At 41.6% G+C, this 16,613-nt stretch overlaps 1 protein-coding gene across 6 annotated transcripts in view; it reads left to right on the top strand.

Moving 5' to 3' along the window:
- The window catches only part of fbxl7 (F-box and leucine-rich repeat protein 7), a 185,045-nt gene that overhangs the window by 11,920 nt on the left and 156,512 nt on the right, over positions 1-16,613 (top strand). Inside the window, exon 1 of one of the 6 annotated variants that reach the window (XM_059945697.1) lies at positions 13,756-13,858. The exons of 4 other annotated variants lie outside the window; for them this stretch is intronic. The gene's annotated coding sequence lies outside the window, so the exon portion shown is untranslated. Of the gene's footprint in view, positions 1-13,755; positions 15,549-16,613 lie in introns of those variants that run through there. One more of the 6 variants, XM_059945696.1, reaches the window with a different exon arrangement.

Raw genomic sequence — 16,613 nt, 5'->3', positions numbered from 1 at the left:
TGCAGATTCACTTGTGTTACAGATTGCTTCTTTGGTTAGGTCTGGCATTTTACATAATAAGTAGCTGCTCATCTGAGAATGGGCTCAGATTTAGCAGTTCCTTGTGTCCACATTCAATTGCTCTGATTAGATTACCCAGAGCAAGAATCAGTTCAGAGTCCATAAATTTGGGGGGAACATAGACAACTGGTTTGTCTGCTTCCCTTGTACAGTTTAATCAAGGACTTTCTTCTGACCAAAAACAGTACAGGCCCTTTGGCCCATGATGTTGTGCAGATCTTTTAACCTATTCCAAGAGCAATCTAGTTTGGTTTGTTCGTTTGTTGCCTCCTGGGTGCCAGGGTCAGGGATGTCTCTGATCACGTGCACAGCATTCTGAGGTGGGAGGGTGATCAGCCAGATGTCGTGGTACACATCGGTATCAATGACATAGGTAGAAAGAGTCAAGAGGTCCTGAAGAGTGAGTACAGAGAGCTTTGTAGGAATTGAAAAACAGGACCTCGAGGGTAGTAATCTCAGGATTGCTGCCTGTGCCACGTGCCAGTGAGGGTAAGAGTAGGATGCTCTGGCAGATGAACACGCGGCTGAGGAACTGGTGTAGGGGGCAGGGTTTCAGATTTCTAGATCATTGGGACCTCTTCTGGGGCAGGTGGGACCTGTGCAAGAGAAACGGGTTACACCTGAACTACAAGGGGACCTATATACTGGCAGGGAGGTTTGCTAGTGTTATTGGGGAGGGTTTAATCTAGATTTGCAGGGGGATGGGAACCAGAGTGCCAGAGTAGATAGTGGAACGGGGGTAAAAATAAATGATGTTAGTAGTTCATGCAAAGTCACAAATAGTAAAGTTGTGTGTGGTGGTAATAATTTTCTGAGGTGTGTATATTTCAATGCGAGGAGTATTGTGGGAAAGGCGGACAAGCTGAGGGCCTGGATTGACATGTGGAATTATGACATCATAGCCATTAATGAAACTTGGCTACAGGAGGGGCAGGACTGGCAGCTCAATGTTCCAGGGTTCTGATGTTTCAGACATGATGGAGGCAGAGGGATGAAGGGAGAGGGAGTGGCTTTGCTAGTCAGGGAAAATATTATAGCAGTGCTTCGGCAGGACAGATTAGAGGGCTTGTCTACTGAGGCCATATGGGTGGAGCTGAGAAACAGGAAAGGTATGACTACATTAACAGGGTTGTATTATAGACCATCCAATAGTCAGCGAGAATTGGAAGAGCAAATCTGCAGAGAGATAACAGACAACTGCAGGAGACAGAAAGTTGTGATTATAGGGGATTTTAATTTTCCACACATTGATTGGGGCTCCCATACTATTAAAGGTCTAGATGGGTTAGAGTTTGTAAAATGTGTTCAGGAAAGATTTCTAAATCAATGTATAGATGTACCAACTAGGGAGGATGCAATATTAGATCTCCTAGTAGGAAATGAGTTAGGGCAGGTGACGGAAGTGTGTGTAGGGGAACACTGGTTCCAGTGATCATAACATCATTAGTTTCAACTTGATCATCGATAAAGATAGATCTGGTTGAAGTTCTAAACTGGAAAAAGGCCAAATTTGAAGAAATTAGAAAGGATCTAAAAAGTGTAGATTAGGACAGGTTGTTCTCTGGCATGGATGTGATAGGTAAGTGGGAGACCTTCAAAGGAGAAATTTTGAGAGTGGAAGAGTGCAGAGTTTATATGTTCCTGTCGGGGTTAAAGGCAAAACAAATAAGAATAAGGAACCTTGGTTCTCGAGGGATATTGGAACTCTGATAAAGAAGAAGAGAGAGATGTATAACATGTATAGGCAACAGTGGGGAAATAAGATGCTTGAGGAGTATAAAAAGAGTAAGAAAATACTTAAGAAAGAAATCAGGAGGCCTAAAAGAAGACATGAGGTTGCTTTGGCAGTCAGGGTGAAGGATAATCCTAAGAGTTTCTACAGGTATGTTAAAAGCAAAAGGATAGTAAGGGATAAAATTGGACCTCTTGAAGATCAGAGTGGTTGGCTATGTATGGAACCAAAAGAAATGGGGGAGATCTTAAATGGGTTTTCTGCATCTGTATTTACGAAGGAAACTGGAATGGAGTATATGGAAACAAGGCAAACAAGTAGGGAGGTCATGGAACTTATACAGATTAAAGAGGAGGAGGTGCTTGCTGTCTTGAGGGAAATCAGAGTAGATAAATCCCCAGATAATTCCTCGGACCTTGAAGGAAACTAGTGTTGAAATTGCAGGGGCCCTGGCAGAAATATTTAAAATGTCGATATCCACGGGTCAGGTGCCGGAGGACTGGAGGATAGCTCATGCAGTTCCGTTGTTTAAAAAAGGCTCAAAAAGTAAGCCAGGAAATTATAGGCCGGTACGTTTGACATTGGTAGTAGATAAATTATTGGAAGGAATACTGAGAGATAGGATCTACAAGTATTTGGATAGACAGGGACTTATTAGGGAAAGTCAGCATGGCTTTGTGTGTGGTAGGTCATGTTTAACCAATCTATTAGAGTTTTTCGAGGAAGTTACCAGGAAAGTGGATGAAGAGAAGGCAGTGGATGTTGTATACATGGACTTCAGTAAGGCCTTTGACAAGGTCCTGCATGGGAGGTTAGTTAGGAAGATTCAGTCACAAGGTATACATGGAGAGGTAATAAATTGGGTTAGACATTGGCTCAATGGAAGAAGTCAGAGAGCGGTAGTGGAGGATTGCGACTCTGAGTGGAGGCCTGTAACTACTGGTGTGCCACAGGGATCAGTGCTGGGTCCATTGTTATTTGTCATCAATATCATTGATCTGGATGATAATTTGGCAAATTGGATCAGCAAATTTGCTGATGATACAAAGATTGGAGGTATAGTGGACAGTGAAGAAGGATTTGCAGAGGGATTTGGACCAGTTGGAGGAATGGGCTGAAAAATGGCAGATGGAGTTTAATGCAGACAAGGTATTACACTTCGGAAGGACAAACCGAGGTAGAACATACAAGGTAAATGGTAGGACACTTAGGAATGCAGTAGAACAGAGGGATCTGGGAGTGCAGATACATAATTCCCTAAAAGTGGTGTCACAAGTAGATAGGGTCGTAAAGAGTGCTTTTGGTGCATTGGCCTTTATAAATCAAAGTATTGAGTATAAGAGTTGGAATGTAATGGTGAAGTTGTATAAGACATTGGTGAGACTGAATTTGGAGTATTGTGTGCAGTTTTGGTCACCTAGTTACAGGAAGGATATTAAAAAGGTTGAAAGAGTGCAGAGAAGGTTTACAAGGATGTTGCCGGGACTTGAGAAACTGAGTTACAGAGAAAGGTTGAATAGGTTAGGACTTTATTCCCTGGAGCGTAGGAGAATGAGGGGTGATTTGATAGAGGTGTATACAATTATGATGGGTATAGATAGAGGGAATGCAAGCAGGCTTTTTCCACTGAGGCTAGGGGAGAAAAAATCCAGAGGACATGGGTTAAGGGTGAAGGGGAAAGGGGAGGGGCTTCACGCAGAGAGTAGTGGGAGTGTGGAATGAGCTGCCAGATGAAGTGGTAAATGCGGGCTCACTTTTAACATTTAAGAAAAACTTGGAAAGGTACATGGATGAGAGGGGTAAGGAGGGATATGGCCCAGGTGCAGGTCAGTGGGACTAGGCAGAAAAATGGTTTGGCACAGCCAAGAAGGGCCTAAAGGCCCGTTTCTGTGCTGTAATGTTCTATGGTTCTAATGCTTCATTCCCAGATACTATATCCCATTAATTTTCTTTCATCCATGTGCTTATACGAGGGTATCTAAAATGTCCCTAATGTGTCTACCACCATCCCTGGTAGCGCATTCCCTGCTTCCATCCATTGTTCTGTGCTAAAATCCTATAGTACATCTGACATCACTGCTCTGATTTCCTCAAATGCCTTCTTAGCTATTTCCACCTTGGGGGAGAAGGGCACTAACTGTCCACTCTATCAATGCCTCTTAACATCTTTTAATCTGTCGCTTCCTTCATTCCGAAGAGAAAAAAACATAGCTTGTTCATCCTTTCCTCAAATGCTCTGAAATTCAGTTAGCATCGTGGTAAATCCCTTCTGCACTCCTGCACTCTTGAAAGGTTCCACATCTTTCCTATAATGAGGGGATCAGAACTGAACACAATACACCAAGTGATCTAACCAGAGATTACCAAACATTACCTTTTGGCTCTTGAATGAAGGCCAAAACACCATACTCCTCTTAACAACCGTATCAACAAGTATGATAATTTTGAGGGATATATGGATGTCCCAGGAGCTCTCTGTTCCTCCTTACTGTTAAGAATCCTGCCATTAACCCTGTGCTCTGCTTTCAAGTTTGATCTTCCAAAGTATATCATTTCACATTTTTGAGAATTGAACTGCACCTTGCTTTTCTTAATCCAGCTCTGCATCCTATCAGTGTTCTATTGTAAACTACGACAACCCCCTATACTATCCACAACACCACCAACTTTTGAGTCACCTACAAAATATTTTTGCCTTAACTTACCCACCCTTCTACCTATCCAAGTCACTTATAAAAACTATGAAGAGCATGCTCCATCTACCACCACCCTCTGCCTTTTGTGTGCAAGCCAATTCTGAATCCACATGGCAGGGTTTCTCTAGATCTTCATGTTCTTGATTTTGTGAATGAGCCTACCACAGGGAACCTTGTTGATCAAACCTACACTCAAGAAGAACAATAGTGCAGTGGTCGGTATTACAGCTTGGGACATTGGAGTTCAGAGTTCAATTCTGCCACTTTATACTTTCTTCCCTGAACCATATGAGTTTCTCTGGGTGCTCCAGTTTCCTCCCACAGTCCAAAGACATACTGGTTAGTAGGTTAATTAGTCATTGTAAGTTGTCCTGTGATTAGGTGAGAGTTAAACGTTGTTGAGAGACATAGCTCGATGGGCTGGAAGGGTCTTAATGCCTTCTATGCTACTCTGAAAGGGAGAACACAACTACAGCTGTGAGGATCCCTGCTGCACCTGGTGACCCTGTGATCTCTGTCTCAGAGGCCGATGTTGGACTGTCTTTAACGAGACTGAACCCTCGATGGAGTACCTGGTAAGGCTCTGAAAACCTGTGCCAACCAACTAGCAGGAGTATTCAAGGACATTTTCAACCTCTCACTGTTACAGGCAGAAGTTCCAACTTGTTTCAAAAAGGCAACAATTATACCAGTGCCAAAGAAGAATAATGTGAGCTGCCTTAATGACTATTGCCAGGTAGCACTCACATCGACAGTGATGAAATGCTTTGAGAAGTTGATTATGACTAGACTGAACTCTTGCCTCAGCAAGAACCTGGACCCATTGCAATTTGCCTATTATCACAATAGGTCAACGGCAGAAGCAATCTCCGTAGCTCTTCACATGGCTTTAGACCACCTAGACAACACAACCACCTACATCAGGATGCTGTTCATCAACTATAGTTCAGCATTTAATACTATCATTCCCACAATCCTGATTGAGAAGTTGCAGAACCTGGGCCTCTGTACCTCCCTCTGTAACTGGATCCTCGACTTCCTAACTAGAAGACCAAAATCTGTACGGATTGGTGATAACATATTCTCTTCACTGACGACAACACTGGCGCACCTCAGGTGCGTGTGCTTAGCCCACTGCTCTACTCTCTGTATACACGACTGTGTGGCTAGGCATAGCTCAAATACTATCGAAAAATTTGCTGATAATATAACCATTGTTGGTAGAATCTCAGGCGGTGATGAAAGGCGTACAGGAGTGAGATATTACAACTAGTGGAATGGTGCTGCAGCAACAACCTGGCACTCAATGTCAGTAAGACAAAAGAACTGATAGTGAACTTCAGGAAGGGTAAGACGAAGGAACACATACCAATCCTCAAAGAGGGATCAGAAGTGGAGAGAATGAGCAGCTTTAAGTTCCTGGGTGTCAAGATCTCTGAGGATCTAACCTGGTGCCAACATACTGATGTAGTCATAAAGAAGGAGAGACAGTGGCTATACTTTTTAAGGAGTTTGAAGCGATTTGGCACGTCAACAAATACACTCAAAAACTTCTATAGTTGTACTGTGGAGAGCATTCTGACAGGCTGCATCACTGTCTGGTATGGAGGGGCTACTGCACAGGACCAAAAGAAGCTGCAGAAGGTTGTAAAACTAGTCAGTTCCATTTTGGGCACTAGCCTACAAAGAACCCAGGACATCTTCAGGGAGTGGTGTCTCAGAAAGGCAGCGTCCATTATTAAGGACTTCAGCACCCAGGGCATGCCCTTTTCTCACTGTTATCATCAGGTAGGAGGTACAGAAGCTTGAAGGCACACACTCAGCGATTCAGGAACAACTTCTTCCCCTCTGCCATCTGATTCTTAAATGGACATTGAAGCTTTGGACACTACCTCACTTTTTTTTAATATACAGTATTTTTTTGCACATTTTTAAAAAATCTATGCAATATACGTAATTGATTTATTTATTACTATGTTTTATTTATTACTTTTGTTTCTCTCTGCTAGATTATATATCGCATTGAACTGCTACTGCTAAGTAAATAAATTTCACGTCAAGTGCCGGTGATAATAGACCTGATTCTGATTCTGCACTAAATTAAAAGCTAAATGTAGTACAGCATCCTGCCTCAATGACTATCATCCAGTAGTACTTACATTTACTGATGAAGATCAGTGATGAAGTGCTTTGAAGGATTGGTCATGAAGCATATCAACTCCTGTCTGAGGAGTGATAGGCATCCACTCCAATTTGCATACCATCAAAAAGGTCAACAGCAGATATAATTTCATTGGCTCTTCACTCAGCTCTGGAACATTGAAGATGCATTCAATAGGATGCTGTTCTTTGACTCCAGCTTAGCATTCAACATTAATATCCCCTCAAAACTAATCAATAATTTCCAAGGTATAGGCCTCAATACCTCATGTAACTGGATCCTCAAATTCCTCACTTTCAGACCCCAGTCAGTACAGATTGGTGACGCTATCTTCACAGTCGCAATCAGTACGGGACTATGTGCTCTTCTCACTTTATACTTATGACTGTGAGGTTAAGTACAGCACTAATGCCATATTTAAGTTTGCTGATGACACCGCTATTTTTGGACGAATCAAAGATGGTGATGAATCGGCATGTTGGAGAGAGATTTAAAATTTGATTGAATGGTGCCGCAACAACAACTCTCAACAACAGAAAAAACAAAGAGCTCATTATTGACTACAGTGAGAGGAAACCAGAGGTCCTCGTTAGGTGATCTGAGGTGGAGAGGGTCAGTAGCTTTAAATTCCTTAGTGTTATCAAATCAGTGAATCTGTCCTGGGATCAGCATATAAGTACCATGATGAAGGAGCCATTACAGCACCTCTACTTTTGCAAAGTTTGTGCAGGTTCAACATATCATCTAAAATTTGACAATTTTCTATAGAGGCTGAGTGGAAAATGTCCTGACTGAATTGCAGCCTGTTATGGAAATACTGATGCCTAAAGAACAGAAAAGCCTACAAAAAGTGATGGATATAGCTCAGTCCATCACAGGAAAAGCAGTCCCTACCAGTGAGCAGATCTGCAAGCAGTACAGTCAAAAGAAAGCTGGATCCATCATCAAAGACCCCTATCATCCAGGCCATGCTCTCTTCTCGCTGTTGCTATCCAGAAGCAGGTACGGGAGTTTTAGGCCAAAAATTACCAGGTCATAAGATATAGGAGCAGAATTAGGCCATTTGGCCTGTTGAGTCTGCTTGACCATTTTATTATGACTGATCCAGTTTTCCTCTCAGCCCCAAACTTCTGCCTTCTCCCTGTATCCCTACATGCTCTGACCAGTCAAGAACCTATCGACCTCTACATTAAATATACACAAAGGCTTGGCTCCACAACTTCCTGTGGCCAAGAATTCCACAGATTCACCGCTCTCTGAGTAAAGAAATTCCTGATCATCTCCATTCTAAAAGGACTCTCTGCTATTCTGAGGCTGTGGCTTGTAGTCATGTAATCTCCTGGCATAGGAAACATCCTCTCCACATCCACTCCACCAAGACCTTTCATCTTTCAATAGGTTTCAATGAGTCATTCTTCTGAATTCCAGTGAATACAGACCAGAGCCGTCAAATGCTGTTTACATGACAAGCTGTTCAATCCTGGAATAATTTTTGTGAACCTCCTTTAAACCCTCTTCTAGCATATCTTTTCAAAGATAAAGGGTCCAAAACTGTTCACATACTCCAAGTGAGGCCTCACCAGTGATTTATAAAGTTTCGCCTTTATATCCTTGCTTTTATATTCTAGTCCTCTTGAACTGAATGCTAACATTGTATTTGCCTTCCTCACCACAGGCTCAACCTTTAGGGAATCTTGCACAAGGACTCCCCAGTCTACTTACACCTGTTTTTTTTGTATCTTCTCACCATTTAGAAAATAGTCAACCCTTAATTTCTTCTACCAAAGTGTATGACCATAGGCAACCTGACGCTATTTTATCTGCCATTTCTTTGTCCGTTCTCCTGATCTGTCCTGTCCTTCTGTGGTCATTACTTCCTCAAAACTACCTGCCCCTCCACCTATCTTGATATCACCTGCATACTTTGCAACAAAGCCATTAATTCTATATCCAAATCATTGACATGTAGTGTAAAAAGAATTGGTCCTAACACAGCCCCCTGTGGAACACCACTAGTCAATGGCATCCAACCACTCTTTAGAAACATAGAAAACCTACAGCACAAGACAGGCCCTTCGGCCCACAAAGTTGTGCCGAACATGTCCCTACCTTAGAAATTACTAGGCTTACCTATAGCCCTCTATTTTACTAAGCTCTATGTACCTATCCAAAAGTCTCTTAAAAGACCCTATTCGCCTCCACCACCGTTGCCGGTAGCCCATTCCATGCACTCACCACTCTATGAGTAAAAAACTTACCCCTGACATCTCCTCTGTACCTGCTCCCCAGCACCTTAAACCTGTGTCCTCTTGTGGCAACCATTTCAGCCCTGGGAAAAAGCCTCTGACTATCCACACATCCTCTCATCATCTTGTACACCTCTATCAGGTCACCTCTCATCCTCTGTCGCTGAGTTTACTCAACCTATTCTCATAAGGCATGCTCCCCAATCCAGGCAACATCCTTATAAATATCCTCTGCACTCTCTTTATGGTTTCCACATCCTTCCTGTAGTGAGACAAACAGAACTGAGCACAGTGGGTTTTGACCAGGGTTCTATATGGGTGTAACATTACCTCTTGGCTCCTAAATTCAATCCTGCAATTGATGAAGGCTAATACATCATACACCTTCTTAACCACAGAGTCAACCTGTGCAGCTGCTTTGAGCATCCTATGGACTCGGACCCCAAGATCCCTCTGATCCTCCACACTGCCAAGAGTCTTACCATTAATACTATATTCTGCCATCATATTTGACCTACCAAAATGAACCATTTCACACTTATCTGGGTTGAACTCCATCTGCTACTTCCCAGCCCAGTTTTGCAACCTATCAATGTCCCGCTGTAACCTCTGACAGTCCTCCACACTATCCACAATACCTCCAACCTTTGTGTCATCAGCAAACTTACTAACCCATCCCTCCACTTCCTCATCCAGGTCATTTATAAAAATCACGAAGAGTAAGGGTCCCAGAACAGATCCCTGAGGCACTCCACTGGTGACTGACCTCCATGCAGAATATGAACCATCTACAACCACTCTGGATCCACGAAGCAATGTCCTCTTGGTCCCATGCCTCCTTACTTTCTCAATAAGCCTTGCATGAGGTACCTTATCAAATACCTTGCTAAAATCCATATACCCTACATCTACTGCTCTACCTTCCTCAGATCCTCAAAAAATTCAATCAGGCTTGTAAGGCGTGACCTGCCTTTCACAAAGCCATGCTGACTATTACTAATCACATTATGCCTCTCCAAATGTTCATAAATCCTGCCTCTTGGGATCATCTCCATCAACTTACCAGCCACTGAAGTAAGACTCACTGGTCTATCTCTACTCCTTTTCTTGAATAATGGAACAACGTCCACAACCCTCCAATCCTCTGGAACCTCTCCTGTCCCTGCTGATGATGCAAAGATTATAGCCGGAGGCTCAGCAATCTCCTCCCTTAGTAGCCTGGGGTACATCTCGGCCGGTCCGTGTGACTTAACCAACTTGATGCTTTTCAAAAGCTCCAGCACATCCTCTTTCTTAATATCTTCATGCTCACACTTTTCAGTCTGCTGTAAGTCCAATATTTATTGCTTATTTATTAATTATTATGATTTCTTTTTGTATTTGCATAGTTAGTTGTCTTTGCACGCTGGCTAAATGACCAAGTTGGTGCGATCTTTCATTAATTCTATTATGGTTATTGCTCTTTCATGGGTTTCTTAAGTATAACCACAAGAAAATAAATCTAAGATTGTATATGGTGACATATATGTACTCTGATAATAAATTTACTTTCATCTTTGAACTTTACCCTGATTAAACCTTCATATACTTTGTTAAACAGATTTCCCTAAATTTACTATGTTTGCTGCCTATATGCTGATAGTTCTCTTTTGCTATTAAGTTGGTAGATCAGATGGCTGAAGGGATGATATTGGAGGATAGGCTTTAGATTTCTGAATTATTGTGTGTGTTTCAGGGGAAAAAACCGCTGTTGAGTTGTACCTAAACCAGAATGGACCCATCATCCTTGCATGGAGGATTCCTGGTGCTGTTGTGAAGGGTGTTAACTGAGTAGGCAGAGGAATAGGGTTCAGAGTAGATGTTCAGATGACGAGTTAAAGCCATCAAGAGGAATTTTTTAAAATTTCAGTAGGCAGAACAGGTGAGTAAATACACAAAGGTATACAAAGTTATATTGCATCTATTTTGGTGCATGGTGTGTAACCAGTAAGGTGAGTGAAACTTCAATGTAGGATTATGACAATCCTATCACTGAGAAACTATTGAAATCTGGACAATCTTGGCAACTCTGTATCTTTGGATATAGAAATATTGGTTGAGACAAGGGGCCTACGGAAAAAGAAGTGGCACTGCTGTGGTGAACTACGTGTACCTATCTGGACACGCTCCCTGCTGACTGCTCCTGTGGCTCCTCCCACAGACCCCAGACACGCCCCCCCCGGTGACTGCTCCTGTGGCTCCTCCCACAGACCCCAGACACGCCCCCTGCTGACTGCTTCTGTGGCTCCTCCCACAGACCCCGGACACGCCCCTCTGCTGACTGCTCCTGTGGCTCCTCCCACAGACCCCGGACACGCCCCCCACTGACTGCTCCTGTGGCTCCTCCCACAGACCCCGGACACGCCCCCTGCTGACTGCTTCTGTGGCTCCTCCCACAGACCCCTGTATAAAGGCAATCGAGGCCTGGGGCCGGCCTCTCAGTCTCCAGGATGTAGTATGGTGCTCACTCGCTGCTGGTTCCTTCTTCCAGTCAATAAAAGCCGATATCTCGCCTTTACGTCTCAGAGTGAGTTATTGATGGTGCATCAACTGCACAGTTTGTGAAGGAATGCATTACTTCAGCATTATGAGAGAATATCTCAATAGGCTCCTCAAATGAAGCTATGTGGGTAGAGATCAGCAGCCAAAGTAGTGTTATAATTTTGGTCGTGGTCAGACCTCTGAACAGTGAACAGATGATACAAGAACAGAGGCAAATAGCAGATGGATGTAATAAAATATCTGTTGTAACTCTAGCATATTTCACTTTATGAATATCATTTTGATTATTGGGAGATACAGTACTCTATAACAGGTTCTTCTGAACCAATGAACCCCTGATGCCTAATTACACCCATAAGACCAAAATGCCTACTAGCCCATTTGTCTCTCCAATGTTGGAGGAAACCCAGGAGGTCATGAGGAGAAGGCACAAACTTCTTACAGACAGTAGCAGAATTGAGCCAGGTCACTGGCACTGTAACGCACAGTGCTGACCGCTACGTTAGCACTACACTTTACAGTTGCCTCAGGGATTTGTTCTGGGATCCCTTCTCCGTGATTTTAATAAATGACCTGATCAGGAAGTGAAGGATGGGTTAGTAAATTTGCTAATGACACAAGGTTTGGGAGTGTTGTGGATAGTGAGGAGAGCTGTCAGAGGTTACAGCGGGACACTGTAGGATGCAAAACTGGACTGAGAAGTGACAGATGGAGTTCAACCCAGATAAGTGTTAGGTGGTTCAATTTGGTAGATCAAATATGATGGCAGAATATAGTATTAATGGTAAGACTCTTGGCAGTGTGGAGGATCAGAGGGATCTTGGGGTCCTCATTTAAATAAAGTTCATCTTCAAAAATCTAAAAAGTCTGGACGTTTAGCCTTACTTAATTTTGGGTTTTATTACTGGGCAGTTAATATAGGATATCTTACATTTTGACTATATTATATTAATCGTGTAGATTGTCCGGTATGGGTTTCTTCAGAAGCTAACTCTGTTAATAAATTTTCTATTATTTCTCCTCTTGGATCCTCACTTCCTTTATTTGTAAGTAAACTAACTGATGATTTAATAGTTAAACATACTCTGAGGATCTGGATACAATTTAGAAAACACTTTGGTTTATTGAGATTTTCCCGTTCAAGCCTCATTTATTCTAATTTTTTTAAACTGTCCATGACTGATTTAGTTTTTAAGGAATGGGACAGTTTGGGTATTAAATGTTTTGGGGATCTGTTTGTTGGAGAAAACCTTTGTTCATTTGAGCAAATGTCGGCTAAGTATAGTTTACCCAAAACTCACTCTTTTAGATATTTACAAATTAGAGACGTTTTAAGATCTCAATTATGTACATTCCCTATAAACTCAGATAAGAACTTACTAGACATAATTTTTAAGATGACACCTTTTCATAATGATTCAATATCTAAGATATATGGAATGTTACTGGAGATGAGGAATGTTCCTTTAGACAAAATTAAGAATATCTGGGAACAAGATTTACATCGATATCTGAGGAAACTTGGAATGAAATTTTTAAACTGCTTAATACTTCATCGCTATGTGCTCGTCATTCCCTCATACAATTTAAGGTGGTACATAGAGCTCACATGACTAAGGATAAGCTATCTCTTTTTTATTCAGATATATCTCCCTACTGTGACAGATGTAATAATGGAGAAGATTCATTAATTCATATGCTTTGGACTTGTCCGAATGTTGAAAAATACAGGAAGGAAGTTTTCCAAACTTTTTCCTTACTTTTTAAAGTCAATTTTAAGCCTAGACCTCTGACGGCCCTATTTGGTATTGTTGCAGGACAAGATATTAAGTTGAAGGCATCTGATTTACAAATTTTGGCCTTTAGTTCTCTTATAGCTAGGAGGATGCTTTTGTTTAAATGGAAAGATATTTTTCCTCCTACTCATGCTCAATGGTTATGTGACATTATGTTTAGATTTAGAGAAGATTCATTGTTCAATTTCTGAATCTCGTCAAGACTTTCAAACATTGTGGGGACCTTTTCTGAATTACTTTCAAAACCTTCAATTCGTTATTTAAACAGATGTTGGCTATTATTAATTTTTATTATATAAGAAGGTATTTTCCTTCTTTTCTCCTTAATGAACGGCTTCGGTCTTTGTAGGGGTTAGATTCTTTTTTCTTTTGTAATAAATTAGTATAGTTCAATATAACTATTGATTAACATAAATATGGGGTAATGTAATTGTTATTATGAACAGATATAATGTAACTGGTAGTTTTTTAAATCTTTTCTAACCTTTTATATACATTTTCTTGTACTCTGTATTCTATGTAGAAACTAATAAAAATATTGGAAAGAAGACATTGATAGGATGCAAAACTGGGCTGAGAAGTGGCAGATGGAGTTCAACCCAGATAAGTATGGGTGGTTCAACTTGGTAGGTCAAATATGCTGGCAGTATATAGTATTAATGGTAAGACTCTTGATAGTGTGGAGGATCAGAGGGATCTTGGGGTCTGAGTCCATAGGAACTCAAAGCTGCTGCGCAGGTTGACTTTTTTTTTAAGAAGGCATATAGTGCATTGCCCTTCATCAGCCATGGGATTGAATTCAAGAGCCAAGAGGTAATGTTACAGTTGTATAGAACCCTGGTCAGACCCCACTTGGAGTACTGTGCTCAGTTCTGGTCACCTCACTACAGGAAGGATGTGGAAACTATAGAAAGTGAACTGGGCCTTTTCTCCTTGGATTGACGGAAGATGAGAGGTGACCTGATAGAGATGTATAAGATGAGAGGCATTGATCGTGTGGATAGTCAGAGGCTTTTTCCCAGGGCTGAAATGGCTAACACGAGAGGGCACAGTTTTAAGGTGCTTGGAAGTAGGTACAGAGGTAAGTTTTTTTTTTATGTAGAGAGTGGTGAGTGCATGGAATGTGCTGTTGGCGATGGTGGTGGAGGCGGATACGATAGGGTCTTTTAAGAGACTTTTGGATAGGTACATGGAGTTTAGAAAAATAGAGGGCTATGGGTAACCCTAGACAATTTCTAAAGTAATTACATGTTCAGCACTGCATTGTGGGCCAAAGGGCCTGTATTGTGCTGTAGGTTTCCAATGTTTCTATGTTAAGGTGTTGCCCTTAATCTGGATTATTGGGATCTCTTCTGTAGAAGTTATGACCTGTACAAAGTGGACAGTTTATACATACATATGGATGCAGTTTGTAGTGAGTGTATGAGGATGGACAAGCAAAATTATAATGTATGGGATGAGGTGAACATGAGGGCAAAATAAAAAGGGTGATGAATACAGGACTGAAGGTGTTATGTTTGGATGCACTCAGTATACAGAATAAAGTAGATAATCTTGTAGCACAGTTAAGAGATTAGAAGGTATGACATGGGCATCATTGAGATGTGGCTGAAAGAAGATCATATTCATGATCTTAACACCCTTTTATGGAAAGGGCAGACACTAAGCAGAGGGGGTGGGGTCTGCTTTGTTGGTAAAAAATGAAAGCAAATCCTTTGAAGGAGGTCACATAGGATTGGAAGATGTAGAATCCTTGTGAGTAGAGTAAACACTATAAGGGTAAGAAGACCCTGACGAAAGTTGTATTCAGGCCCTGGAACAATAGCCAGGATGTGGGATATAAATTTCAATGGGAAATAGAAAAGACATGTAATGTAGTCATGGAGGATTTCAATATGTAGGTCGTTTGGGAAAATCAGGTTGGTGCTAGATACCAAAAAAGGGAATTTGTAGATCATGCTTTTTTAAAGCAGCTTGTGGTTGAGCCCTCTAGGGGAAGGACAATTTTGGGGTGGGTTTTGTGTAATGAACCAGAATTGATTAGGGAGTTTAAGGTAGCTGAGTTAAATAAACTCTTGGGAGGCAGTGATCATAATATGATAGAATTCACCCTGTAGTTTGAGAGGGAGAAGATAAAATTAGATGTATTACAGTTGAAGTAAAGGGAAATATTGAAGCATGAGAGAAGAGCTGGCCAAAGTTGATTGGAAGGGGACACTAGCAGGGATGACAGCAGAACTGCGATGGCTGGAGTTTCTTGGGATAATTCAGAAGATTCAACATGGATATATAGCAAAGATGAAGAAGTATTCTAAGGTGAGTACAAAGCAACTGTGGGTGATGAGGGATAGCATAACAGGAAAAGAGAGGGCATATAGTAGAGCAAAAATTAGTGGAAATACAGAGGATTGGGAAACTTTTAAAAACCAACAGAGGGCAACTAAAAAACCATAGGGAGAAAAGCTAGCCACAACCACCAAAGGGGAGACTAAAAGCTTTTTAAGATATATAAAGAGTAAAAAGGAGGCGAGAGTAGATATTGGACTGCTGGAAAATGACACTTGAGTGGTAGTAATGGGGGAGAAAGAAATGCCAGATGAACTAAAAATTAGTATCTTCCATCAGTTCTCACTGTGGAAGACATCAGCAGTATGCCAGAGATTTGAGAGTGTCAAGGGGCAGAAGTGATTGTAGTTGCTATTACTAAGGAGAAGGTGCTTGGGAATCTGAAAGAGCTGAGGGTAATAAGTCATCTGGACCAGATAGACTACACCCCAGGGTTCTGAAAGAGGTAGCTAAAAAGATTGTGGAGGCATTAATAATGATATTTCAAGAATCACATGATTCTGGAGAAATGGAAAGTGGCAAAAGTCATTCTACACTTTAAGAAATGAGGCCATCAGAAGAAAGGAAATTATAGTACAACAGCCTGGCTTGAGAGAAGATGTTGGAGTCTTTTATTAAGGATGAAGTTTTGGCTACTTGGTGGCGAATGATAAAGTAGGCATGGTGTCCTAAGGGGGAAATTTTGCCTGACAAGTTTTTTGGACAAAGAAGAGGTAGTGGATGTTGTTCACTTGAATTTTCAGAAGGCCTTTGACAAGGTGCCACAAATGAGGCTGCTATAAAGAGGGCCTATTTTGGTTTGCTACTGTTGGTAATTGGTGTTCTGCAGGGGTTGGCATTGGACTGCTTTTTATATTATTTGTCAACAATTTAAATGAAGGATTTGATGGCTTTCTGGCCAAGTTTGCAGATGAAACAAAGATAGGTGGAGGGACAGGGAGGTGTTGAGAAAGCAGGGAGTCTGCAGAAGGACTTGGACAGGTTGGGAGAATGAGCAAAGAAATGGCAAATGGAATGTTGTGAAATTAAGTCAAG

Source organism: Hypanus sabinus, chromosome 20, assembly GCF_030144855.1.
Source record: "Hypanus sabinus isolate sHypSab1 chromosome 20, sHypSab1.hap1, whole genome shotgun sequence".
Taxonomy (NCBI): domain Eukaryota; kingdom Metazoa; phylum Chordata; class Chondrichthyes; order Myliobatiformes; family Dasyatidae; genus Hypanus; species Hypanus sabinus.
The sequence above is the reverse complement of the archived record's forward strand: the minus strand, read 5'-3'. Positions and strand labels throughout refer to the sequence as shown.